The sequence below is a fragment of the Stegostoma tigrinum genome, chromosome 10 (genome assembly GCF_030684315.1).
Source record: "Stegostoma tigrinum isolate sSteTig4 chromosome 10, sSteTig4.hap1, whole genome shotgun sequence".
Classification (NCBI taxonomy): domain Eukaryota; kingdom Metazoa; phylum Chordata; class Chondrichthyes; order Orectolobiformes; family Stegostomatidae; genus Stegostoma; species Stegostoma tigrinum.
Window position 1 is genome coordinate 28,059,985 of NC_081363.1, and position 26,207 is coordinate 28,086,191.

At 41.6% G+C, this 26,207-nt stretch overlaps 1 protein-coding gene across 1 annotated transcript in view; it reads left to right on the forward strand.

Moving 5' to 3' along the window:
- Window positions 1–26,207, forward strand: part of sgpp1b (sphingosine-1-phosphate phosphatase 1b) — a 56,147-nt gene that overhangs the window by 15,557 nt on the left and 14,383 nt on the right. The gene's annotated exons all lie outside the window — the stretch shown is intronic.

The following is a 26,207-nucleotide window of genomic DNA, read 5'->3' on the forward strand; positions in this document are numbered from 1 at the left end:
AAGCTCTGACATTCGTTCTGAATGCACCCCATTCAGGCCATGTGGTAGTGCTACTCTACATAATGGGCTGTGTCCTCAGATTGCCTGCACTATTATTGTGAACAGGTAAGATTCAGTTGCATTATTCTAGGTCTACAGTCATATATAGAGCAGACCATAAATGAACATTTCCTTCCACGAAGGACGTGAGTGAAACAGATACTTGTTTATGACAGTTTGGTGATCTGTGATCATGAAATGACTGACTTATTAGTTAAATTCGAAGTCTGCTAGCTGTCATGTTGGGATTTGGGCATATGTTCCCAAAGCATTTGTCTAGGTCTCTAGACCACTGTTCCAATGACATTTCTTCTGTAGAGACTAATGGCTCTAATTTTACCCTGTTTTCTTAACCAAGATTAGATTTTTCTATCTCAATCTTAGCAGCATAATACATTGTGCACACCTATGCTATCCAATTTGCTATGACCTGGGAGGCTAAATGATCACCTACAGGCAGCACAGTGACTCAGTTGTTAGCACTGTTGCCTCACAGTGCCAGGGACCTGGGTTCAATTCCGCCCTCAGGTGATTGTCTGTGTGGAGTTTCCACATTCTTCCTGTGTCAGCATGGGTTTCTCCTGGTGCTCCGGTTTCCTCCCATAGTCCAAAGATGTGCAAGGTTAGGTGGATTGGCTGTGCTAAACTGCCTGTAGTGGCCAGGGATTAGACGTGGGAAATGCAGGGTTACAGGGACAGGGTAGGTCGGCTGGGTCTGGATGGGCTGCTCTTCAGAGGGGTGGTGTGGACTCATTGGGACAAATGGCTTGTTTCCAAACTGCAGGGATTCTATGAAGACTCTAAAGTAAAGTGAAGCTTATTCAACAGAATATTTCAACAATGATTTGTCTTGTTTTTAAATTCAATACAAGAAACCAGTCATAGAAGTTAAATCCAATCCCTATGAAGCCAAAGCCAATTCCAAAATGCTTTTAGCTTTACAGAAAAAAAAGGGTCTGACTGAGATTGATTTTTCTCAATTTAGAATCTAGAATAGCCTTTATTATCACGTGTACTTGTATGAGTGCAGTGAAAAGTTTGTAATGTTGCCTTTCGGTGCCATCTTAGGTGTAGAGGACCTAGTAACAGATATTTTTAAATGTTGTGACAGAGGTTTTAAAAAAATAAGTGTTGTTACAGTGTGAAAAGCATCACAGATTAGCTTGAGAACAGTTGAAAAAGTCCAGAATGATGATGTGAGACAGTAAGCACTTAAGTTCCAGTCTGTGCCCAACAGCCTCTGAGCACGAGGCCATGCTGCCGCCACATGCAGCCTCCATCCAGGACTTGATCCGTAGCCACTCTGGGACTTGGCCTGTTCACTCTGCTGCTGCTGCCGCTGCTGCACTTAGTCAGCGTTCACCCCACTCCATGTAGGCCGAGGAGGGGAGGAGAAGGAAAGGAAAATTACAAAGAGGAGGAAAAAAATGGCAGAAAAGGATGGCAAGAAGAGGAGCTCCAACTGGAGTGTCTTACTCTACTGAATCTTGCATAAGTCTTAGAATGCCTTTCTTTGAACAATAATGAACATCTTGTGTGTCACTGTAAAGTTTGCACCATAAATAATCTCTCATGGTGATTTCCACAACAACTTTATTGGCCTTTCATCACAACGGCCTATATTTTGAATCTATTCAGTCTTCTATCCCGTCTATTTTTAGTAGTTGAAGTAGAGTAACTTAATTTCAGTCAGTTTTTTTTTTGTCTTCAGTATTCTCTGTTTTAGTTGATTGTGAATAGGATAGAGTAGAATATCCTTTTATTGTCACTTGTAGTACGATACAAAATATAGGAGTCCAGTGAAAAGGTTTTACAATGGCTGCCTTTTAATGGCACCATCTTAGGCAGTACCTCAGTACAAATCTTTTACAGAATAAAAAGAAGTAGTCTTACACAAAAAAATGAAAGGAAAGCTGAAGCATTACTTAGAGGTAGTTAAAACACAGCGAAAAGGTTTTAAATTACAGTCTGATAACAGCAGCTCAGCATGTGGCAGCAGGCCCAAGTCCAGCAATTGTCCTACATCGTTCCAGCCTTCAGTCTGCTCCTCACCAACATTCAGCAGCAATCTATTGACTCACATTGTCCTGGGATTCGTACCTCGGCCTGCCCATCGCTCTGGGGTTACAGCCCCTGCTGGGCTGCCTGCTCTTGCCTTTCCTGCATGTGCTGCCAGTGGCTGCTTCCCCCCACTGCTGTAGGACTCGCTCCTCGTGGTGTTCTGGGGCATAAGTACCAGAAGTGGCAGCAAGTCCTTATGGGGAAAACAAAGAGGAAAAGGAAGGAGTTCTGACAGAAGCATCGTACTCTGCTGCCATCTTGCTAAATAATGTGGTTTAAACTGTTTTAGTTAATTTTCTTCCTATCCCCTCAGTAATGATCTTTCTCAGTGGTTCTAACTTTTTTGACTTTTTTATCTCTGTCAATTTTGCAACCTCGGAAATGTTGCCCCTTGATTTTCCAAACCTTCTACAGTGCCATCCTACAAGCTCTGCTTGTTCTTCATTCACACTGTTAAAGTCTCAACTTTCTGTGGGGTCTAATGATAATTTTATTGTTTGCCCACTTCTTTCCAGATTTTCCTACCTGTCACAATATCTAGGAATTTAAAAATGAAGTTTGTCTGAACATTTTGATTTACCTTTTAACTTACACCTTGCAGCCCCCGAAGGTTCATAAGTTCCAGGCAGCATCTGTGAAAGTAAAAACAGAGTTAACACTTCGCATCGAGTTCTGAGGAAGCGTCACCGCACCCGGAATGTTAACTCTGAGATTTCCTTCTCGGATACTGCCAGACCTGCTGAGCTTTTCCAGCAACTTTGTTTTTGTTCCTGATTTACAGCATCCGCAGTTTTTTCATTTCTTTTCTAAATTCCTGCATTGGAGAGTCCCTCAATAAGTTATGGTATGTGCAGTTGTATTATATTATTGGATGCATTCTGGTAAATATGATCACTTTTTAGTTTAGGGGTGGAATTGAAGGCAAAAGTAATGTGCCATTTTTCTCTGGATATAAATGTCAATACTTGCATAAATATTGTGAAAAAAGTATTAATTTAGTTTAGTGCAGCCTCTTAGGTACTGGTCAACTTGAATTCCCAGTCACAGAAATGGCATTCACTTGGGAACTCCTATATCCTTTTGGATTCATTATCAAGTTTAATTTTAGAGCTTGAAGCACCTTCTCCCATGTCCTTACCCCAACCCCCACACACCAAGCCTTGTTGTCACATGGTCTCCCCTGACACCTTCCTTTGTTAGCCACTAATTGTCAACTAATAGCTATTCATTCTCCCAGGGTTGATTGGTGTACAAAAGAATAGAATATCCTTTTATTGTCATTTGTACTCCTATACTTCTGTATTGAGTACAGTGAAAAGTTTTTACAATGCCTGACTTTTAATAGTGCCATCTTGGGTGCAAATAGATAAAAATATTAGAGTAAAAAGGAGATAATGGGAACTGCAGATGCTGGAGAATCCAAGATAATAAGGTGTGGCGCTTGATGAACACAGCAGGCCAAGCAGCATCTTAGGAGCACAAAAGCTGACGTTTCGGGCTTAGACCTTCATCAGAAAGGGGGGATGGGGAGAGGATCCTGAAATAAATAGGGAGAGAGGGGGAGGCGGACTGAAGATGGAGAGAGGAGAAGAGAGGTGGGGAGGGAGGGATGGAGGGGGTAGGTCAGTCTGGGGAGGACGGACAGGTCAAGGGGGCGGGATGAGGTTAGTAGGTAGGAAATGGAGGTGCGGCTTGAGGTGGGAGGAGGGGATAGGTGAGAGGAAGAACAGGTTACGCAGGCGGGGATGAGCTGGGCTGGGTTGGGATGCAGTGGGTGGAGGGGAGATTTTGAAGCTAGTGAAATCCACATTGATACCATTGGGCTGCAGTGTTCCCAAGCGGAATATGAATTGCTGTTCCTGCAACCTTCGGGTGGCATCATTGTGGCACTACAGGTGGCCCAGGATGGACGTGTTGTCTAAGGAATGGGAGGGGGAATTGAAATGGTTCACGACTGGGAGGCGCAGTTGTTTACTGCGAACCAAGCGTAGGTGTTCTGCAAAGCAGCTCCCAAGCCTCTGCTTGGTTTCCCCAATGTAGAGGAAGCCACACCGTGTACAGCGGATGCAGTATACCACATTGGCGGATGGGCAGGTGAACATCTGCTTGATGTGGAAAGTAATCTTGGGGCCAGGGTCGGTGGTGAGGGAGGTGGTGTGGGGACAGGTGTAGCATTTCCTGTGGTTGCAGGGGAAAGTGCCTGGTGTGGTGGGGTTGGAGGGGAGTGTGAGTGGACAAGGGAGTTGCGGAGAGAGTGGTCTCTCTGGAAGGCAGACGAGGGTGGGGTGCGAAAAATGTATTGGGTGGTGGGGTCAGATTGTAGATGGCGGAAGTGTCAGAGGATGATGTGTTGTATCCAAAGGTTGGTATGTGAGAACGAGGGGGATTCTTGGGGCGGTTATTGCGGGGGCGGGATAGAGGGATGAGGTGAGGGAAATGCAGGAGACATGGTTGAGGGTGTTCTCGACCACTGCGGGGGAGTTGCGGCCCTTGAAGAACGAGGACAGCTGGGATGTGCGGGAGTGGAATGCTACATCCTGGGAGCAGATGTGGTGGAGGCGAAGGAATTAGGAATAGGGGATGGAATTTTTGCAGGAAGGTGGGTGGGAGGTGGTGTATTCCAGGTAGCTGTGGGAGTTGGTGGGCTTGAAGTGGACATCAGTTTGTAGGTGGTTGTCTGAGATGGAGACAGGAAGGTAAGGTATATGTTGGAGATGGCCCAGGTGAACTTGAGGTTGGGGTGGAAGGTGTTGGTGAGAATTTCACCAGCTTCAAAATCTCCCCTCCCCCCACTGCATCCCACAACCAGCCCGGCTCATCCCAGCCTGCCTAACTTGTTCTTCCTCTCACCTATCCCCTCCTCCCACCTCAAGCCGCACCTCCATTTCCTACCTACTAACCTCCTCCTGCCCCCTTGACCTGATAAAGTCATAAATTTTTTTTTAGATGGTTGGAGTCCTCGCACTAAAATGGAAGCCCATTGGTTATAGGTCACCATCCTGAAAAAGAACCTCTTCTCCCTTCTCACCATTTGTCTACCCATTTCAATATACCACTTACAAAACACTGGGCTCTCTTCTTAGACTTAACCTTTCATGAGGTATCCTAGTGAACATCTTCTGGAAGACTAAATGCACGTCATCAGAGTGAGGGGACTTGTGCCTTTAGACCCATTAGTTTGTCTAAAATTATTGTGGTGATGGAATTTAATTCCTTCACTGTAATCTTCAGTAGTAATGGATGTTCAAAGTATCTCCCATGATAAACGTTGATGCAAAACACCAGGTTAACTCCTCTGTCATTTCCTTGACCCTCAACTCTTTCCCTAGCTTCATTTTCTAAAGGGTCTATGTTCACTTTGACCCCTCTCTTTTTTTATTTGTTTAAAGAAGCATTTATGGCCAGTTTTTATGTTCCTTGCATAGTTTAGATTATCTCTCTTTATTATCTTTTTAGTCTTGCTTTGCTGTACTCTGAATTTATCCCAATCTTCAGAGCTGTCATTGACTTTAGTCTCCATTGCCATTTCAACTCAATACTCTCCTTAACCATGGCTAACCAAGAAAGTTAGCTTATCCCTCTCAGAATTTTTCTTCCATACTGGGATATACTTACGTAGAACGTAGAATATAGAACAGTACAGCACAGTACAGGCCCTTCGGCCTATGATGTCCCAATCTATTATCCTACTCAGATCAATCTACCCTGCATAGCCTACACTTTACTATTTTCTAGTATTTTCTAGCCTATCCAACAGTCGCTTAAAAGTCTCTAAAGCATCTGACTCCACTGCTGACAGAGCATTCCACACGCCCACCACTCCCTGTGTGAAGAACCTACCTCTAACATCTCCCCTATACCTTTCTCCAATCACCATAAAATTATGTCCCCTCTTAATAGTCATTTCCACCCTGGGAAAAAGTCTCTGGCTATCCACTCTATCCATGCCTCTCTTCATCATGTAAACCTCTATCAAGTCACCTCTCATCCTTCTTCGCTCCAATGAAAAGAGCCCTAGCTCCCTCAACCTTTCCTCATAAGACCTGCCCTCCAGTCCAGGCAGCATCCTAATAAATCTCCTCTGCACCCTCTTTAAAGCTTCCACATCTTTCCTATAATGAGGTGATCAGAACTGAACATGATATTCCAAGTGTGGTCTAACCAGAGTTTTATAGAGCTGCAGCATAATCTCATGGCTCTTAAACTCCGTTCCCTTGCCAATAAAAGCCAACACACCATACGCTTTCTTTACAACCCTGTCAACTTGGGTTGCAATTTTTGAAGGACCAATGGACGTGGACCCCAAAATCCTTCTGTTCTTCCACACTGCCGAGAATCCTGCCATTAGCCCTACATTCCGCATTCAGATTCGACCTTCCAAAATGAATTGTTTTACACTTTTGGTGAGAATTATGAATTATCCCCCCATAAATCTCTGTCATTACGTCTTTCCTGCTTATTTATCCACCCACTTCACTTCAGCTAAGTGTATCCTTTCTTTTGTAATTCCCTTTATTTAAGTTAACACAGTTGTTTCCAACTCAAATTTCTCACTCTCAAACTGAATATTCAAGTCAATGATATTATGATTACTACTTCCTAGGTGATCTTTTGCACTGAAGTACTTTATCAAACCGGCTTTATTTTCCATCAACAGTTTCAAGATAGCCTTCTGTGTTTGGCTGTGTGACCTATTGCAACAGGAATTTATCCCTAATGCACTCTATGAATTAGTTAGCACAGCTACCCTTTTCAATTTGATTAGATGAATCGACAGGAAGATTAAAGTCACCTATGATTGCTCTATTCTTTTTACGTGCTCCTATTAGTTGTTTTACAGCCTTTTCCCACAGTGTGAGTATTCTTGGGGGTCTGTACATGACTCCTACTAATGCCTTCTTTCCCTTTTTTTCAAACCTCCATTTAATAGACTACATCATCTGAGCTTAAAGTACCTCACTCTTGTCTTCACCTCTTATGTGCTACCCTACCACCTTTTCTGTGCCCCCCATCTTTCTGAAAAGTCAAATATCTCTAAATATTAAGTTCCCAGTTTTATCTCCTTTTAACTATGTAATTACTATAAGATCATATGTTTACCTCAATTTGTGCCAGCTGTTTTTTAACCTTCTTTGGAATGCTTTGTGCATTAAGGTATTGAATTGTTGGCCATTATTTATGTTTAATCCCTGAGTAAGACTTGACAACACATCCTGTGAGCCAGGCAACTGTTACCAAGAAACCATCAATACAGTGTGAAGCTGGAGGAACACAGCAGGTCAGGCAGCATCAGAAGATCAGGAAAGGCACCATTTCGGGATTATACCTATCAGTCACCCTGATGAAGAGTGTAAACCCGAAATGTCGACTTTGCTCCTATGCTGCCTGACCTGTTGTGTTCCTCCAGCTCCACACTGTATTGACTATTACTCCACGTCTGCCGTTCTTGCTTTCTCAAAGTTTCCAACTGACCCATGGCTGGTGCTACTAAACGTAACATGTTGTCTGTCTGGTACAGGATTACTCTCTTCCTGTCTGAGAACAATCTCTGGTCTTAATATGGTTACGTAATTTCTGTAAATGTGTCCTCTGGCAGGAATACAATTTGAACAGCAACCTATCCTAACACTCAGTATTCACTTAAGCCAAAATAGTTGGCTTAAATCTCAAAGTTATTTTTTCTTCCAAACATTGTGTGAGTCATGGCCCAGTTAGTAACACTCTTGCCTCTGACTCTGGGTTTATGTTCCATTACAGAGACTTGACTACAAAAATCTAAATTAACAATCAAATGAAGTATTGTGGAAGTGCAGCAATGAGTTGTATTTCAGATGAAGTATTAATTTTTTCTTCCAATGCATTTGGTTGTTACGTTAAAATGCAGACCAATACGTGTCTCAAGTGGATGCAAGGTACCACAGTGTTGTTCCACAATGACCTGGTTAATGTTTACTCAATTGACATCTCTTTTGGGAGAAATAAAAATCTGGTGTGTATCATTTTGTTGGAGCTAATGTGTTTCTAACATCACGTCAGTAAGTAAGCCGCAGAAGTATATTTATTGACTGTTACACTCTGTGGGATGTCTTGAGGTAGAGAAAGGTGAAGTTTACGTGTTTTCTCCTACGTGTATAAGCACGTGAATCAACAGTCTATTGGAAGCATCGGAGGAAAGTTTCCTGTCATTCCCCACAAATGTGTTCTGCTAGTTCCTGTATGAGTAATATGCTGCTGACTGATTACAAAGAAATACTTCGTGTGATGCCTTAAAAGCTGATTTTTAAAGCTGTGAATTGGACTTTTAAGTGGCAAACAGTTTTCTGTTAAATGACTTTTATTTGTACTGCAGCACTTAGTTCAGAAGTTCCATTATAACTTCTCCATTTTTTTTTAAACTCTGGAGCACAATCACATTTCTGATGAAGGGTCTAGGCCCAAAACGTCAGCTTTCCTGCTGTAAGATGCTGCTTGGCCTGCTAATTTCATCCAGCTCCACATCTTGTTATCTCAAACATTCAGTTTGTTCAGTCTAGGTGACTTTTCATCGTTCATGGGATGTGGTTATTTCTGGCTGGCACAGCTTTAATTGCCCTTGACAAGGTGGTGGTGAATTACTCTCTTGTTCCATTATAGTCTGCTTGGTGTAAATAGCCCCAAAATGACATTAGTTCCAGGACTTTGACCCAGTGATACTGAGTATGCAGTGACGTTTCTAAGTCAGGTAGTCAAGTGTCTTGCGGATTTGGTGCTTCCATGTATCTGTTGCTTTTCTCTTTCTAGATGGAAATGGTCTTGAGTTTGGAAAGAGTTGAGGAGCCTTGATGAATTTCTGCAGTGTATCTTATAGATGAAATGTGCTGCAGAGTAGTTTCCATCATTAATGGAAAGAGTGAATGTTTGGATTTGGTACTATTTGAATGGGTTACTCTGATCTTGATGTTGTTAGAGCTGCACTCATCCAAATATTCCATCACACTGCTGACTTGTGTCTTGTAGATGCTGGACAGATGTTGGAGAGATAGATGGTGAGTTACCTGCTGTGAAAACATAGCCTCTGACCTCCTCTTGTGGCCACAGTACTTGTCTGATGAGTTCAGTTTAGTTTCTGAACAATGATAGCCCCAAAGGTGTTGACTAGTAAGGAATCTAGCAATGTCAATGCAATTTGATGCCAAAGAAAGAAAGTGAGATCCAATCTTGTCGGGGATTGTCATTTCCTCATGTGGAGTAAATTTGACTTATTTGTCAGCTACAGGTTGGATATTGTTCAGGCCTCGTTACATTTGGACATGGACTGCTTCAGTATTTCGAAAGTCACACATGGTGCTGAATGTTGAGCAGTCAGCTGTGAATTCCTCTTCTGACCTTATGATGGAGGAAAGGTCATTGAAGCAGCTTGGGCCTAGGAAACTACTCTGAGGGGATCTCTTGCAGAGATGTCCTAGCTCTGAGATGACCAATCTCTAACAGTCATAACTATCTTGCACTGTGCCAGGTTTGTCTCCAACCAGCAGGGAGAGATTCCCCCTAATTCCCATTGACTTCAGTTTTGCTAGAGTTCCTTGACACCATTTTCTGTCAACTGAGAGTTTGATGTCAAGGAGAGTCACTCTCAACTCCCCTTAGCTTTAGAATTCAGCTCTTTTTAGCGAGTTTTGAGAAAATTTGTAGCTCAGGTTGAGGTTCTGGATGTGAGTTTGCTTGCTGAGCTGGAAGGTTCGTTTTCAGATGTTTCGTCACCATGCTAGGTAACATCATCAGTGAGCCTCCGACAAAGCGCTGGTGTTATGTCCCGCTTTCTATTTATCTGGTTAGGTTTCCTTGGGTTGGTGATTGCATTTCCTCCAGGAAATGACGAAATGACATCACCAACCCAAGGAAACCTAACCAGATAAATAGAAAGCGGGACATAACACCAGCGCTTCGTCGGAGGCTCACTGATGATGTTACCTAGTATGGTGACGAAACGTCTGAAAACGAACCTTCCAGCTCAGCGAGCAAACTCACATTCAGCTCTTTTTTTAAAATTCCATGTCTTTCTCCTTTTAGTTTTCTGGGACATCTAAACAGTGGCAGAAAAGGTAAAAATGTGAAATTGCAAAATTGCAATTCAGCCATGTGGTATTTTTCTATAAATTACTGTCTTCAGAAATCCATCCTAAAATATCACACTGTATAATTAACTGATTCAGGACACTAACCATTGTTTTCCAACTTTATTTAAAATCAGTGTTGCATGCAAGTTAATATTTTTATGTTTATTTGTCTTTCCCAAGAATTACGTCACAGTTTTGTGCACTTGTTGTCTTGTGTTGTGTAAAATATATCCCAGATCAGAATATTTATTACTTGTACTAATGTACTCCAGTAAAATGAAGCAGGAGCAAGGTTCAATAGATTGCCATATTCTCATTATCCTGATCCCTTGTGAAAAGTTCAGTGTAAGTTATTTCACATTGTGGATATGTTGACTAAGGCAGTAATTAAACATTAATTATTGACCAGTATCATACTTAGTTCCTTAAGTTTTATTGTCACAATTTAAATACATGGACTTTCAGCAGAGGTTGTAGTTTACAATTTTTGATTAAGAAGCTAAAAGCCAGAAACATTGGAGCATCTGCATAATTGGAAAGTCTGGTTCTTAGTAAAATTCTACATCAATCTTAAGATGCTAAATACACTGCCAAAATAGTTTTTCTAGATAAAACTAGGATTCTTTCATTCAAGTTGATGGTTTTCCAAACCAACTTCCAACTTGCTCTGGGTTTAAAACAATAAGTACAATAGTTAACTTATTCCATCCTTCTCCAAAGTGCTCTCTGTGCAGTATTATACACTAGCACATTTGTGTTCTCAGGATTGATAGACTAAAGCACTTTGGAAGTGATCAACTATTTATTAGCAACAGATTTTGTTTTGGGGGTATGTTTGGGAACAGCTAAGTGAATATGTTACCAGGTAAGTTGTGCTTCTGCAACTACAGGAGATGCTTCCAACATCCATTCAATTACAGAGCCTATAGTTTCATTGTTCACAGTGTACGGCTTGTATAATGGCTAACACAACATAATTTTACAATACTCTCGGTATGTTTTAGCATTTTAAGTGCAAGGGTCTATCAAACAGTTAAATACAAATTTAACAATTCATCTATCTTAGTGTAGCATCTTGGTGCCCTGAAACGAATAGTATAAGCTTTGACCAAAGGAGCTTTCAGAAAGAGCCCTTGTTCCCTTGAGCTGAAGCTAGAGAGTGGGATACTGAAGAGAGACAGGTTCAAGGGCTGCAAAGCTATCTTTTGGCACCCGCTTTCCTGTTCCAATGTGCAGTGATGACACGAACCATTGACTTCCTGTTCCATTACATTGGTTGGGTATTGTGCGCCAGATAACCTAATTCGTTTAGTTAAAGAACAATATTCACCAATATACTGAGCAAATTCTGCATCTCCTTGAATGGTGCCATAGCCTCTCTTTGTATCAATTTTAATTTTTTTTAGATTATCAGACTGCATTTCATCCAAACAACACTACTGACATTTTTTTCAAGACCCCTTCAGTAACTTACAAAATGTCAACCCAAATTGCATGCCAAATGGCCTATTCCTACTTCTATTTATGATCCTATGTTTTTATATCAGCCAGAATGCACTTGTCCACATCAGGATTCTCAATTTGCTAGGTGTTGCTCATGACTCCAAAATTGGACTAGGGAAGATCTAATAAGGTATTGTTTTTCAATATTCCCATTGACCTCACTTTAAAAATGTTAAAATGCCTGCAAACATGGTAACATATTCAGTGATATTTGGATTTTACACTTGATATCTTATGATTTTTTGCAACGTTAAAAATAGGAGATGTCAAAATGGAAAACATTATAAACATGTAACAGATGAGGGTGATTCGAATTTCAATTCTTTTCAAATGTTTCAAACTAGTTGCGAGACTAGAGAAGAAAAGCTTGTATTTTGATACACTTTCAACATGCCAAACAAAATCTACCACCATCCTACTGATGTTAGGATGGATGATTGAAGGCCTTGGACAAAGAAGTTTTAAGAATGCAATAGAGAAGAGAGAGGGGGAGGTTTGGTGTATGGGTTGAAGATGCAGTGGTGATAGTGGAATTATTAAAATCTGGCATGCACAAGAAGCAAGGAAAGAGGAGATTTGATAGAGTAAAGAATTGTGGAAAGTTTATCATACTGAAGGAGGTTGTTCAAGTCATTGTGAGAAACTGCTCCCACTGGATGGTCACTGAGCAGATGACAAAAATTGACAAAACTAGGGGATGAAGATTTTTTTAAATCTGTAGAGTTGATTGTTTCAATGCACTCCTAATCTCCCACGTTACATTCTCCTGGTCGAGGCTATTTAAAATTCTCTACTGTGTATATCTCAACAAGCGTTATGTCTCACTTCTCTCTCGGCCCAGGTCCCCTGATTTACTTAGGCACCTAATCAAGCAACTTCTTGACACTCGGATTCCAAATCTCTCTCCAAAATGAAATTCTGCTGACTCTACCACCACCTGTTATTACTGCTCATTCAATTCTGGTGTGTATCCCCTTTCGCATTTTTTATTCCTTCCATACTGTGCCTTTGGTGGTAATGCCTCCCATTGCGTAGGTTGTAAGTTCTTAGAAACTCCCACTTTGCTACTTTTTGACAACAATTCTTAAGACCAAACTTGGTCACCTAACACAACATCTGCTTTTGTGGTCGATATCATACTTTGTTTTATAATGCTGTTACGAAGTAGCTTAAAAGGGTTATGTAAATATAGATGGGTATCTAACATGAAAGTCCCTCTTTCGATCTTGCCCATTTCTGATCAATGTAATATTACCCATGTATGCTATCCACTGAGAATTTTCACTGTTAGTGATGGATTTTCTTAGATCTGTTGCTCTGCAAGGGGAAGCAAAAGAATGAACCATGTTAGAAATTTAATTGTAATTAGCATGTAGAAATTTAAACATCTGAAAAGCTCTCAATGTTTGGACTCTAATGTGACTGGGGACTGTCTGTCGTGTCAAAGAAAATGCAGTGTTGTGTATTGCAACTTTGCAGTTCTTAACTTTTGTTCAGCTTAACCTTGATCAGTCATAAGCTCGGCAAGGACTGGAAATCCACTTTGTTGTCAGTGGACGGCCGCGAACTAATTATTGCTTTTATACCAGTTGAGTGTCTCTAAAATGACATTTCATTCCTGGCACAACAAAATCTTATGTTTCCTAAATTTGAAGGGTCAAATCAGATAAAGAATGAGGAAGCAGTTCTGTTGTGAGAATAATACAAATGATCAAATTGTTTAGTCTATTTACATACCTTTTTTTAATCAGCTAGGAATCTCCTGTTTTAGATTAATTGATTTAGATGTAGTCTGCAGGGAAGTGTACCATCTGACTTTCACCTTGACTCATCAAAAGAGAACATTTGACTTGATAGCTATTCTTTTTCAGTAGTAAATATATTTTACCTTCTGATTGTAATATTCTCACCTTGGTGTTAGTATTGTCGAGTAGGGAAAATTAGTCCTCCATTGCAGAACCAGGGCAAACATAATATATGGAAGCAACTTTAAAGTTGGAACACAGCTATTAACTACTTTGGTGGCAACATTGTATTGTCTTCAGAGCAGTGCAGCTGCACCTTGTTTACTCAAAGTCAGAGGGCACTGTAGATTAGTGCTGATATTGGTGGACTTGTTATTTAAAGGTGTAAATTATTTACTTTTAATTCATGTTATGTGGAGTTTGTTGACTAGGCCAGCATTTATTGCCTATCCCTAGTTCCCCTGGAGAAAGTGCTGCCTTGAACTGCAGTTCATTTGGTGTATATGCACTTACAATGTTATTAGGGAGGAAGTTTTAAGATTTTGACTTAATGACACAAAAGGAACAGTGATCTATCTACAAGTCAGGGTGGTGAGTACATTAGAGGGGATTTGCCGGTGATGGTGTTCCCATTTATCTGGCACCTTTGTTCTTCTAGATGGACATGGCTGTTGATTTGGAAAATGCAGTATAAAGAGCTTTGAACTTCACTGTGTTTTAGAGTTGTTGCGTGCAGCTGTTAACTCATGCTGATGGTGGGGAAGTGAATATTTGTGACTATTAATAAAGTAGATTTCTTTGTCCTGGATTGGTTTCGAGCCTCTTGGAGCTGCACTCCTCTTTGAATGCAGAAAATGCTAGAAATACTCTGGTCAGACAGCATTTGCGGAGGGAGAAACTGTTAATATTTTCAGGTATAAGCCTTCACCAGAATTCGTTTCAAACCTTGTACAAATTGAGCCGAAGGGACTGATTCCATGCTGTATGACTTTGGACAGCCCATGATCAACAGAAGTCAATATGAATGTGAACCTGATTTTACAGCATACCATAATGCCATGTTTAACGATCTCACAGTGGTGATATTGCTGCTGTGGTGTTTCCTGGTTTGGAAAACAAGCTTGTAAACTGTTTTTAGCTTGCTCATAAAATATATTTGTGGTTTTAGCAGACCTGCCTTTGATCTGAAGCAGTGCTTATTGACTTAATTATTTAGTTGATGGTTATATGCACTGAATTGTTCCCTGGTGATCTTGGAAGGTTATGGTGTTTGTAGTAAGAGCAGCAGAATGGCTAAATTGGAAATTAGATGGCAGTGCTTCACTTTTTTATATGTAGTTGTGAAATGTGTTTGTTTAAAAAGAACTCAATTTTTGTTTTGCAGAACCGAAATCTTGGCCACAGAGAGTGCATCATCCAATTAATCTCCAACTAAATGGGCTGAATATCTGTTTGGTGCATCCATGTATTGCTTAAAATTAAAACCTTTTGAAATACACTTGTTAAACTTCTTATAATCATTTTCTGGATAAGGGTGCATTGTAAGAGATGATTGATCTGAGTTTGTTTAGATTGCTGCTAGATATTTTATGTAACCTGAATGCACTTGTTCATATTGATCTCCAGTTCCTTTCTAGCTTGAATAAAGACAATGAGTGACCAGTTTCACGTGCAAGTGAGCCTCAGCAGTGAATATCAGTCAGGTATCATAACCAATCTTACTCTTCCTTTTTGTCAATTTCCCCATGAGACCAGCTAACTATTCATAGTTAGCGATATTTCCAGTTTGAGATTCAGTTCTGTGCCAAATGAAACATTCAGTGATTTGAAACACCAAGACCATTTGCTTGATATTTTGCCAGTTTTGCTCTTAACCTGTTTTATTTCTCAAATTTGTTTAATATTGACGTGCCATCTTGTCTTCAGTCATCAACGTAACTTTGTACGAAACCTGATTTGGATATAGAATTTTGCCAAAGCTCCACAGAGGAGCCCTATTTGCTAGTACACTTCTTCAAAAGCATGTGTCAGCATGAGGATATGGGCTTTGACATCCAATTGTATAGTCCGATATATTTCTTCTTAAGTGTTCTGGACTTTAATTTGCCACTTTGTTATTTTGTACTTAGCAAATTCTGTTGCAGTTGGTAGTGTTGTTTCTGGAAAATTTCAAAAACAGCCATACAGTTACAGGTATAACTGTGGAGCTGGAGGAGCCACAGCGGGCCAGGCAGCATCAGAGGAGCAGGAAAGTGGATGTTTCGTGTCACGTCCCAACCCGAAACATCCACTTTCCTGCCCCTCTGATGCAGCCTGGTCCACTGTGCTCCTCCAGCTCCACAACGTGCTATTTTTGATTCCAACATCGGTTCTTACTATCTCTGCTACAGTTACGCGTAAGTTCAGTGAAGGCTGAGTTTGAGTCAGGCGTCTGCATTCCTTTGGTACTGGAATGTGTCCAAAGGCATGTTTTGTTAAAAGCCACATATGACCCAAATGAAAGTAGGTGGCTAGTAGGGAAAGATAGGTAATACATGTAGGATGTTATCAGAATTTGTGTGGTTGCATGACTTGTACTGTCTCGTGTTACTGGTAATTATTTAAGCAATATAAACCCTCAATTCTACTGTTTTTTTCTTTAAGCTTTTGTTTATGAAATAGGGGTGGATCAGGATGCTCTTGACAAGTGAAATATTTGTCCTTATCTGGAACCAGTGAAATCCAGTCATGGGGGATGGTCAGTGCAGACATTTATAATTATGAAATTGCATCAAGTCAAACTTTGTTTCTGCACTTCCGTGCAAATATGCCACAATGAGCAGCAGTATATGACTGCCAGTTTTTTTTCTTTTCTGAAAAATTACATTTGGCTTTTAATTGCATATTGTTCTTTATCAGACATAGTCATACTGTTTTCTATGAGGAGCATTTACGGAATCTCGAATGACAGCAAACATTCATGTGTTGATGCATGGAATAACACTTAATCCTGTCAGTTTAATGTCAGCGGTAAGAATAATATTGGAAATCATAAGTAGAAGGTGGAAAAACATTCAGAAATTTTTTTAAAAATCAAGTTGCATGGATAATGAGATAAGAGTAAGTAATATAGTAGATGCATATTGAGGGCTGAAAAACAGATGAATTAATACGGTCAGAGTAAACAATTGCAGGCAAGTAGCAGAATATTAGCTGGTATTCTAATCGGAGTAAGACAAAGTTTGATAATCAGTGTGAGAAAAGATGAACATGGGGGTCCCACAATGTTCATTAATCAATAAGAGAGGAATAACGTCATTGTAATGTACCTGGACTAGCAATCCAGAACCTTGGCGATATTCAGGGCATATAGGTTTAAACCCCGCCATGACAGACAATGTTGAAATTTGAATTCAGTTTAAAATAAAGTCTGGAATAGATGGCTAATGATGAACATGTAACCACTGATGATGGTTGTTTTAAAAAAAAGACATGTGGTTCACAAATATACTGTAGGGAAGAAAATCTGTCCTTACCTGGTTTAATCTACATAGACCGCAAACCCACATCAGTGCAGTTGACTCTTAAATGTCCTCTGGACAATAAATGCTGGCCGAGCCAGTGAGGTGAACAAATGGGTAAAAAACTTTACGGTGACAATTTGGGCTTGAGTCAATTTTATTATGAAATTTGCAGATTGGACTGTACACACCAACATTGGGTAATGTTGAGGGGGTCTGCAAGAATTTTTTTTCCTTTTTATCCATTCATGAGATATGGGCATTTGTGGCTGGGCCTGTATTATTGCCCATCACCTAGTTGTTCTTGAAAGTGGTGGTGACTTTGCATCTTCAACCCATGCATTCCATTTTATGTAAATACCATCTTAATGGTAGGGGTGGAATTCCAGGATTTTGATCATGTGACAGTGAAGGAGCAGCAAAATATTTAGTGGCACAGTAGCTTAGTAGTTAGCACTGCTGCCTCACAATGCCAGGGACCTGGGTTCGATTTCACCCTTGTGCAACTGTTTGCATGGAGTTTGTACATTTTCCCCGTGTCTGTGTGGATTTCTTCCGGGTACTCAGGTTTCCTCCCACAGCCCAAAGATGTGCAGTTTAGGTGGATTGGCTATGCTGAATTGCCCGTAGGGCCTTGGGTCTGTAGATTAGATGTGTTATAGGATGGGATGCTCCAAGGGTCGGTGTGAACTTGTTGGGCTGAAGGGCCTGTTTCTACACTGTAGGGATTCAATTATACTTGCTGTGATGATGAATTCCACAGGCCCACCACTCTTTGGGTAAAGAAATGTTACCTTATTTGTGTCCTAAATGGTCAAGTCCAAATCCTCAGACTGTGACCCCTGGCTCTGAACACACCCACCATGGGAGCATCCTCCCTGCATGTACCTTGTCTAGTCCCTTTAGAATTTTATAAGCCTCTGAGATCCCTCCTGATTCGTCTGAACTCCAGCAAAAACAACCCTAACCTAGTCAATCTCTCCTCTTGTGTCAGTCCCACCCATCCCTGGAATCAGCCTGGTAAACCTTTGCTGCACTCCCTTGAAAGCAAGAGCATCCTTCCTAGAAAAGGAGACCAAAAGTGCATACGATATTCCAGGTGTGGCCTCACCAATGTCCTACGTAACTGCAACAGTCCACTCCTGCTCCTGTACTCGAAACCTCTCGCAATGAAGGCCCACATAACATTTGCCTTCTTTACCTCCTACTGCATCTGCATGCTTACCTTTAGCGACTGGTGTGCAAGGACACCCAGGTCCCTGACATTTTATCCAAATTACACTGATTTGCCATCGATTTGCTCACTTGTCCAACCTGTCCAGATCATGCTGAAGCATCACTGCGTTCTTGTCACAGTTCACCCTCCTACTCAGCTTCGTATCATCTGCCAGCTTTGAGACATTACAGTTTCATCCCTCATCCAAATTGTTAATATATATTGCAAAAAAACAGACGAGATGAACTGAATGGCCTACTTTTGTCCTTGTCTTACGGATGGTTCAAGCATTTGGGAGTCCAGAGATCTGTCACTTGCTTAAGGATTCCTAGCCTCTGGCTTCCTCCATAGTTACAGTACTTATATGGCATGTCAAGTTCTGTTTTCTGGTCAATGGTTTCTCTTCTCTGACCCCACCCCAACCCCTGGATTTTGACAGTGAAAGTAATGTTATTCACAGTCAAAGGGTGACTATTAGATTGGTAGAAGTGGTTAATGCCTGACATTTGTGCAGTGTTAACAACCCTGACCCCGGATTTTGTTTGGACATGGACTGCTTCAGAACTGAGGAGTTGCGAATGGTGCCAAGCATTGTAAAATAATCAGCAAACATCCTTATTTGTGACTTTGATAGAGGGAAGGTCATTGATAATAGAAGCTGATGACTGGGCCTAGTATGCTTTTCTGAGAAAAGCTTACACAAATTGGTACTGAGATGACTCTTTCAGCAATTATAACCATCTTTGTATGCTGTGACTCCAACCACCGTAGAGATTTCCCCCTAATTCCCATTGACTTCATTTTTGCTTGGCATCCTTCTCACCGCAATAGTAACGTGACCTTAATGTCAAGGGTAGTCAATCTGTCTCACTCCCAGAATCCATCTTGTCTGTTCACGTTTGAGCCAAGCCTGTAATGAGGTCAGGAGCTTAGTGGTCCTGGAGGGACTCAAAATTGGCATTACTGGCCATGCTATTGCTAGGTGGGGATTGTTGACGACCTCTTTCATTAATTTATTCATGATTGCAAGTAGGCTGGTGGGGCTGCAATTTGCACAGGTTATATTTGGCCTGCTTTGACGTGTAGATACCAGTGTTGTGTAGCTATGCTGGAACAATATTCTAAGGTTATGGTAAGTTGTGGAACGCATAGCTTCTGTATTATTACCAGAAGGTGATCGGGATCCATAGATTTCACATTATCTCATGCCTTTAACCATTTCTGAATATCACATGGAATGAGTCAAATTGGCTGAAGGTTGACATCTGTAATGTTGGGGACTTCTGAGGCTGAGATGAATCATCCATTTAGCACATAGAAGTCATAGAGCTATACAGCATGGAAACAGACCCTTCAGTCCAACCAGTCCGTGCTGATCAGATATCCTAAATTAATCTAGTCCCATTTGTCAGCATTTGGTGCCTAACGCTCTAAGCCCTTTCTATTCATATACCCATTCAGATTTCTTTTTAAATATTGTAATTGTACCAGCCTCCTCCTCTGGCAGCTCCTTCCATTCATGCATCATCCTCTGTGATAAAGATGCCCCCTTAGGTTCCTTTTAAATCTTTCACCTCTCACCTTAAACTTATGCCTCCTACTTTTGGACTCCCCTGCTTTGGAGAAAAGACCTTGGCTATTCACCCTGTCCATGCCCCTCATGATTTTATAAACCTGTATAAGGTCATCCCTCGGCCTCTGATGTTCCAGGCAAAATAGCTCCAGTCTCTCCCTATAGCTAAACCATCCAAACCTGGCAACATCCTTGCAAATCTTTTCTGAGCCCTTTCAAGTACCGCAACATCCTTCCTATAGCAGGGAGACCAGAACTGCATGCAGAATTCCAGTAGTTGCCTAACCAATGACCTATACAGCCACAACATGACCCCCCAAATCCTATGCTCAGTGCACTGATCAATAAAGGCAAATATACGAAATGCCTTCTTCACTATCCTGTCTACCTGGGACTCCAATTTCAAGGAAATGTGAACCTGCAGTCTGATGTCTCTTTGTTCAACAGCATTCCCCAGGACCTTGCCATTAAGTGTATAAGTCCTGCCCTGATTTGACTTTCCAAAATGCAGCACCTCACATTTATCTGAATTAAATTCTATCTGCCACTCCTCCGATCATTGGTCCATCCAATCAAGATCCTGTTGTATTCTGGGGTAACCACCTTCTTCACTGTCCAGTACACACAGGTTGTAAGGAGAAACCAGGGAACTGCAGACATGAGTCTGATTTCGGTTGTGGGTAAATTGTTGGTGATTTTAAAAAAAAATGGGATTTATGAACATTTTAAAGAGGCAAAAATTGATTAAGGATAATCAGCATGGCTCTGTACAAGGAAAATCATCTCTGTGAAACCTGATTGAGTTTTTTGAGTAAGTTACCAAAAAGATTGATGGCAGGGCAGTAGATGTTTATTTGGATTTTTCATAAAGCCTTTGACAAGGTTCTGCATCATAGACTAAATTAGTAGAGTTAAGTTGCATGGGATTCTGGGTGAGCTTGCTGATTAGATACATAATTTGCTTAATGGCAGGAGACAAATAGTGGAGGAGGGTTGCTCTTCATGCTGGAGGCCTGTGACCAGCAGTGTTCTACGCAGATTGGCTCTGGGTCCTCTTTTTGTCATTTATATAAATGATTTGGATGAGAATATAGAAGGCATGGTTAGTAAGTTTAAGGAAGACACCAAGATTGGTGGCATAGAAGACAGTGAAGAAGGTCTTCTAAGATTTACAGAGGGGTCTTGATCAAATGGGTCAGTGGGCAGAAAAATGGCAGATGAATAAATGCAAGTAATTGCATTTTCATACAACATACAAGGCAGGATTTATCCAATTAATGTTAAGGCTTTTGGTAGGGTTGTAGAACAGAGGAATCTGGTGTGCAGGTATATAATTCTTTTGAAGTTTGCTTCACATATAAACGAGGTGGTTAAAAAGACATTTGGCACGCTTTTCTTCATTGCTCAGACCTTTGAGTATAGGAGTTAGGAAGTCATGTTGAGGTTATACGGGATATTGGTGAGGCTTCTTCTAGAATGCAATGTCCGGTTCTGGTTGCCCAATTATAGGAAGGTACAATCAAGCTGGAGAGGACTCTGAAGAGGTTTACCAGGATGTTGCCAGATATGGAAGGTTTTGAGTTATAGGTGCGATAGGCTGGGACTTCTTTCATTGAAGCATAGGCAGTTGAGAGGTGACCTGATTGAAGTTTATAAAATAATACACGGTATAGATAGAGTTAATGGTAGTTGCCTTTCAAGACTAGGGACACATTTTTAAGGTGACAGGAGAGAGATTTTTAAAATGGACATAAGACAAATTTTTTACACAGGGTAGAACATAGAACATAGAACAGTACAGCACAGAACAGGCCCTTCAGCCCACAATGTTGTGCCGACCATTGATCCTCATGTATGCACCCTCAAATTTCTGTGACCATATACATGTCCAGCAGTCTCTTAAATGACCCCAATGACCTTGCTTCCACAACTGCTGCTGGCAACGCATTCCATGCTCTCTCAACTCTCTGCGTAAAGAACCTGCCTCTGACATCCCCTCTATACTTTCCACCAACCAGCTTAAAACTATGACCCTTCGTGCTAGCCATTTCTGCCCTGGGAAATAGTCTCTGGCTATCGACTCTATCTATGCCTCTCATTATCTTGTATACGTCAATTAGGTCCCCTCTCCTCCTCCTTTTCTCCAATGAAAAGAGACCGAGCTCAGTCAACCTCTCCATAAGATAAGCCCTCCAGTCCAGGCAGCATCCTGGTAAACCTCCTCTGAACCCTCTCCAAAGCATCCACATCTTTCCTATAATAGGGCGCCCAGAACTGGACGCAGTATTCCAAGTGCGGTCTAACCAAAGTTTTATAGAGCTGCAACAAGATCTCACGACTCTTAAACTCAATCCCCCTGTTAATGAAATCCAAAACACCATATGCTTTCTTAACAACCCTGTCCACTTGGGTGGCCATTTTAAGGGATCTATGTATCTGCACATCAAGATCCCTCTGTTCCTCCACGCTGCCAAGAATCCTATCCTTAATCCTGTACTCAGCTTTGAAATTCGACCTTCCAAAATGCATCACCTCACATTTATCCAGGTTGAACTCCATCTGCCACCTCTCAGCCCATCTCTGTATCCTGTCAATGTCCCGCTGCAGCCTACAACAGCCCTCTACACTGTCAACGACACCTCCGACCTTTGTGTCGTCTGCAAACTTGCTGACCCATCCTTCAATCCCCTCGTCCAAGTCATTAATAAAAATTACAAACAGTAGAGGCCCAAGGACAGAGCCCTGTGGAACTCCACTCACCACTGACTTCCAGGCAGAATATTTTCCTTCTACTACCATTCGCTGTCTACTGTTGGCCAGCCAATTCTGTATCCAAGCAGCTAAGTTCCCCTGTATCCCATTCCTCCTGACCTTCTGAATGAGCCTACCATGGGGAACCTTATCAAATGCCTTACTGAAGTCCATATACACCACATCCACAGCTCGACCCTCATCAACTTTTCTAGTCACATCCTCAAAAAACTCGATAAGGCTTGTAAGGCATGACCTACCCCTCACAAAGCCGTGTTGACTGTATTTGATCAAGCCATGCTCTTCCAGATGGTCATAAATCTTATCCCTCAGAATCCTTTCTAACACCTTGCAGACGACAGACGTGAGACTTACCGGTCTATAATTGCCGGGGATTTCCCTATTTCCTTTCTTGAAGAGAGGAATTACATTTGCCTCTCTCCAGTCCTCAGGTACGACTCCAGTGGAGAGCGAGGATGCAAAGATCTTCGCAAGTGGCGAAGCAATTGCATTTCTCGCTTCCCAAAGCAGCCGAGGACAAATCTGATCCGGGCCTGGCGACTTGTCAATCTTAATGTTTGACAAAATTTTCAGCACATCAGCTTCGTCTATCTCTATCCATTCCAGCATGCACACCTGCTCTTCAAAGGTTTCATTCACTACAAAGTTTGTTTCTTTCGTAAAGACAGAAGCAAAAAACTCATTTAGGGCTTCCCCTACCTCCTCAGGCTCCACACACAAGTTCCCTATGCTATCCCTGATCGGCCCTACTCTTTCTTTGACCATTCTCTTATTCCTCACGTAAGTGTAAAATGCCTTTGTGTTTTCCCGGATTCCTTCTGCCAAGCCTTTCTCGTGCCCCCTCCTGGCTCTCCTCAGACCATTTTCGAGCTCCTTCCTTGCCTGCATGTAATCCTCTCTAGCTGAACTTGACCCTAGCTTCCTCCACCTTATGTAAGCTACCTTCTTCCTTTTCACTAGAAGCTCCACCGCTCTCGTCATCCAAGGTTCCTTAATCTTACCCCTTCTTGCCTGTCTCAGAGGGACATATTTACTCATCACTCCCAACAACTGTTCCTTAAACCGTCTCCACATGTCTATAGTTCCCTTACCATGGAACAACTGCTCCCAGTCCATGCTTCCTAACTCAGTCTAATCGCATCATAGTTTCCTCTTCCCCAATTAAATATCCTCCCATTCTGCCTAATCCTCTCCTTCTCCATAGCTATGTAGAATGTGAGGCAGTTATGGTCACTATCACCAAAACGCTCTCCCACCACAAGATCTGAAACCTGCCCCGGCTCGTTTCCGAGCACCAAGTCTAGAATGGCCTCTCCCCTCGTCGGCCTGTCAACGTACTGCGTTAGGAAACCCTCCTGAACACACCTTACAAAAACAGCTCCATTCAAATCTTCTGCTTGAAGGAGGTTCCAATCAATATTAGGAAAGTTAAAGTCACCCATTACAACAACCCTACTGCGTGCACACTTTTCCAAAATCTGTCGACCTATGCTTTCTTCAATCTCCCTGCTGCTATTGGGGGGCCTGTAGTAAACCCCTAACGAGGTGACTACTCCCTTGCTGTTCCTAATTTCCACCCATACTGACTCAGTAGGCAGATCTTCCTCGACAAAGGAAGCTTCTGTAGCTGTGATACCCTCTCTGATTAGTAGTGCTACACCCCCTCCTCTTTTTCCCCCCTCCCTATTCTTTTTAAATGTTCTAAACCCTGGAACATCCAGCAACCATTCCTGCCCATGAGAAACCCATGTCTCTGTTATGGCCACAACATCATAGCACCAGGTACTGATCCATGCTCTAAGTTCATCACTTTTATTCCTGATACTCCTTGCATTAAAGCAAACACACTTTAACCGATCCCTTGGTTCCTTCCCAGGAAAATCCTTCCCACTAGCTGGTCTACCTCTTGCTACTGCCTCACCTGCATCAACGCTCACCTCTGGTATACAGCTCAGGTTCCCACCCCCCTGCCATACTAGTTTAAACCCTCTCGAACTACTCGAGCAAACCTTCCACCCAGGACATTGGTCCCCTTCCAGTTCAGATGCAACCCGTCCTTCTTGTACAGGTCCCACCTTCCCCAGAAGGCATCCCAATTATCAACATATCTGAAGCCCTCCCTCCTACACCAGCTGTGTAGCCACGTGTTCAGCTGCGCCCGCTCCCTGTTCCTCACCTCACTATCTCGTGGCACCGGTAGTAAACCGGTAGCTTGCATGTGGAATGAACTTCTGAGGAAGTGGTGGATGCAGATACAATTACAACATTTAAAAGACATTTGGATAGATAAATGATAGGAAAGGTTTGGAGGGAATGTCAAATTAGTCAGAGACGATAAATCTTCAATGTGAAGGTGAAACTTTGCCCCAGAAAGACTGTATGGTGATCACTTGTGCTGATACAGTCGTGGGTGGATGCATTTGTGATCAAGTATGTTTTACCCTCTTGGCTCTCTCGCCACCCTCTGCAGATCCAGCCATGTCTTTCAGGATTCAACACATGAATAAAATTGCAAAATGGCAATGTAATTGCACTTTTTTTCATTCCCCCCGGAATATGGGCATCTGTCTAGAGCAGCATTTATTGCCTACCCCAAATTCCCTAGACTGTGATGTGGGTCTAAAGTCACACATCAGTTCGACCAGGTCAGGCTGGCAGATTTCCTTACTTTAAAGGACAGTAGTGAATCGGGTGACTTTTTTTTTGATGTTCGGCGCGTATTATGTTGTCATCGTAGTCTTTTTCATTCAGATTTCACCGTCTGATGTGGAGTTTCGAATTACTCGTCCAGTGACATTACCACACTACCACTGTCTCCCCTTTTACAAATCACTAACTCATACAATGCAGGTTTAATGTACTTTTATTTATAAACTAAAAATAAACATGAGAAATTACAGGGTTTTATCTCTAGAGAGATCAAAATAAAAAAAGTAAACAATTACGCTGAGCTTGTATTGAGTCTAAATTAGATTGTACTGCATATAATTCTGGTCATTCTACAGTACAAGATGGTGGAGACAGTGGACAGGGTGTACAAAATGTACAAGCTTATGCTTGACTTGTTATCGATCAGTGAAAAATGCATGAGCAGCAGCATCTCTTTTCTAACTGCATGGTATTTGGCAAAAGTAGGGAAATGGAATTTGAATTGATTGTTCCATTAAGGAATTCCTGCTAGCGCAGGTGTGGTGGCTTCTTGCTATAATTTGTGTTCAAATCAGTGGTTTGCTGTCATTTTCAATATTAACCAAAATAGATAAGTTAACAGTGCAGCACAACCATAAATTGAGGTTGGTTTTAATTTTATAACTTTAATTGCACCTGTGTAGTCGAATTATTATTTTTTAAGAACTTGTGTATGTACGACCAGCTTTCTTTGGGAATATCTGGTTGCATTACTCTTTATGGGTAGACAGGTTATTCTTGTAGCCTACTTTTTAGGTCGTGATTTGACAAATTATGATTTTTGAGAGTGATGTGTAGAAAGATGGTCATATCTCTCTATTTGAAGAACTGGAGAAATATTGCTGTGACCATTTTTTTAATCTGTTGGTGCTGGTATTGCACTCTTGCTAAAGCGGTAAACGATATGATACCACTAACACTTGCTACCTTTTTCTCCCAACTTTCCAGTCATCTGTGACAGGATTGCCTCTATTAGAAAATAATCTATTATAAAGTACTGCTTTGAGAAATATA